This window comes from Camellia sinensis, chromosome 12, assembly GCF_055761805.1.
Source record: "Camellia sinensis isolate YWXY chromosome 12, ASM5576180v1, whole genome shotgun sequence".
Classification (NCBI taxonomy): Eukaryota; Viridiplantae; Streptophyta; class Magnoliopsida; order Ericales; family Theaceae; genus Camellia; species Camellia sinensis.
In genome coordinates, this window is record NC_138972.1 from 36180095 (window position 1) to 36183255 (window position 3161).

The window sequence follows — 3161 nt, forward strand, 5'->3', positions numbered from 1 at the left end:
ATTAGCATTATTTAAAAGCTGAATATGGATATATGAAGACCATACAAATCACATCATGACTTAGTAGAGGCCGATCTTTTGATTAGGTGAGTGTGGTGCTTAATTCATGACATTCCCCTCTCATACCTAAGTTCCCGAACCAAGACACTTTGGTTATAACAGATAATGACCTTTGGCATGAGTAACGGGTTTCCTAGTTTTTTCAAAAGATTAGGTGGCGACTTTGAGATCTGATGATGTAATTCATTTTCAAGCAAATGTTTTGCAATAGAATGGATTTTCTATACAAATTGCCAAATCTGGACGCTCATTCATGTTTTACATTTCACTTGTGAAACTAGATTAGGAGATCGGAAGTCCAAATTGTTGGACTCGCTCAATAACCCCGAAAATGCATCCCACATTAGGTTGTCATACCAGCTTGCTAGATGCTTGCGAAACTATATTCAATCTAATTTAGAAAACTTTGTACACTCCAACTGCTACTATGGATATTCAAGACATGATGCATACCTTTCTTCCATTATTTTATTACTTCACTTGTATTTGTTAGGGTTGTACAGGGGTTGAGTTGGCTCGCTGTTGCCATCAATCCATCAGCCGACCCGACCAGATCGGATTGAAAAAAACTCACCCGTTGTCACAACCCAAACATGCCTCTATAGGTTTAGGTTTAGCATCATAACCAACTAGTAATCCGCAGATTATTGAAGGCCTCTTAAACATAAATCAATTTATTAGAAGCTAGCAGAAGCAAAATACAAACACACATTGTCCATTGAGCTATACAGATGTATATGAGACAAAAAGTATTTAAACTTTTTATATACATATATTATCACATCATTCCTAAGTCATCATATATACAGATGAGGCAGAAGGGAGTTAGCCCTATATACAGAATAAACAAAACTTAAACTTTAATCACATAGCCTTGACCACTTGACATATCTGGAACCTCTACGTGAGGTACATAGGTTGGCTAACAAAGACAGAGTTAAGGCAGAAGCTCTAGGCCTGGTCACGCGTTTGATCACCTACATACATATATATATATATATATATAAACAGTGAGCTAGAGCCCAGTGAATAATAACAAAGTAAAAGGTTTATGAATGATGTCCATCACAGATTCAGAGATCAAAGTTCATATCAGAAACAGATTCAAGATCACATACTTATATAAATTTCTTAAACATTTATACGTGGTACATCCATTAGTTAACATATCAAATTGGTCAAAAGACCCACATGCATAGTCGGTACCGACGACCATAAGTTCAACATCTTGTGCACATATAGCCATGGTATTGTATCCCCCAAGCGAGGGCCACATGAACATACGTCACGGTATTGTTTTCCCCGAATGAGGGTGACATGAACATAAGCCACGGTATTGTTTCTTCCAAGTGAGGGCCATGCGAACTAAGGATGGCACAGATACATTTTAGAAAAACTGGACAATCATTCATGATTCACAAATAGCATTTCATAAAACATATCATATCATTTCAGTCTGAAAATACTTACAATCAAACATAGCTTTACAGAGTTGTTACTCACAGATAGCTCCATAAGCAAATTAGACATATTAGACATATTAGACAAGTCAGGCAGACGATAGCACGTAACCTACACAAACAGATAACATATACACATTAGAACATAATATCACTTCCTTGATCAAACTTGACTTCTCTTGTCTTTTTGTTTTTTGTCTAAGTAATCCGAAATTCTGCTGCGCTTATTCTTTCTTACTTAAATAAACAGGGTTCTCATTTCACATATCCTTTCATTACTAAATCTTTCTTTTCCAAGTAGACGGATTTCTTACGTGGTTTCTTAATCAATTACTACTAAATCAATGACTTATTCTTTAACTAACTAATTTATGTTGATTGTTAGATCGTGTCTAGAATGCTTTGGAAAGAGATGAGATCGAAATATGAGCAAAGTGTAGTTTTTCAAAATATGTTGAAAATAGCTTGATTGCTCAAGCCACTACTTGGTCGCTCGAGCGGACTGTATTGTCTATAAAAATATTGGAAGCTCGTAATGTTCGCTCGAACCACTGATTGGTTCCTCGAGCGGTCTGTAAATTTTCTGAGTTTCAAAACTGTAGTTTGAGCTTCCAAACTTCATTTCAAATTCAGATTCATGCATAATTCAATTTAAACATGTAAGGTCAGTAATAAATATGAACACATGACTAATTTCCAAATTTCCACACAAAAACCTCCTTATTTTGTCCAAATTTAAATTTAATTCATTTCCTTGATATCAAACCCAATTTCAAACTCATAAGTTCTAAAATATGAATTAAGCTTTCAAAATATAATTCCAAATTTAAATTTAATTCATTTCCTCCATATCAAACCTAATTTCAAACTCATAAGTTCTAAAATATCAATTAAGCTTTCAAAACATAATTCCAAAACTTAGGTTTAAGTATGGCTTGTCTAAAAATATATAATCTCTCAAATAATTAAGAAAACTTGATCAATTTTAAACCATATATATCAAAACCCCTTTAATATAACAATTAAGCTCATTCTTCATAGACTCATAATTTTGTTTCAAAATTTAGTTATTGTTTCATCAAGACATGGAAATCAATTCCTAGAAATCTTTAATGCATGTACAATTAGAATATTAAAATTTGTAGAATTTGTTTGTAGGAATTAGACTCACACTCGTGTAAGCTATTCAAAATCAAATCCAAATAATTAGTTTCCATGACTATGGACATGCATGTAACCCATTTTGTGAGACCCGAAAAATCCTCTCACATGGATATTGATGAGCTCCAACGAAGAGATGAGCTTGGCTGCTGTAATCTGCAATGATAAATATAGTTGGCACCATCCAACTGGGGTTACCGGCTGAAGACACTCTGATGATCAAGTTAGAATCTATGAATGAAGAGTATAGTTAGGGGATAGATGATATTTGTTTAGAATATTTTACCCATATAGCTAGGATATTTTTCTGGCTCCCACAATTGCCCCAAAACTTTCATTGTCTACGGTAGAAGGAATGAGAGTTTTTATTGCCGATTTACACTGTTCAAACAAATGTTAGGTTTCTTGCTAAAGAACACTTTGAATAAATGAATAAAAAATGAATGAATGAATGACTATATGAATGCATGTATGCTTCAA

At 33.9% G+C, this 3161-nt stretch overlaps 1 long non-coding RNA gene across 1 annotated transcript; it reads right to left on the reverse strand.

Annotated features, from left to right (window-relative positions):
* Positions 1 to 810: 810 nt before the first annotated feature.
* LOC114298783 (uncharacterized) lies at positions 811 to 2882 on the reverse strand. Its single transcript, XR_014346197.1, has 2 exons — positions 2692 to 2882; positions 811 to 1632 (listed from the first exon to the last, which is right to left on the reverse strand). It is a non-coding gene; the product is annotated as an uncharacterized LOC114298783 (long non-coding RNA).
* Positions 2883 to 3161: the final 279 nt, after the last annotated feature.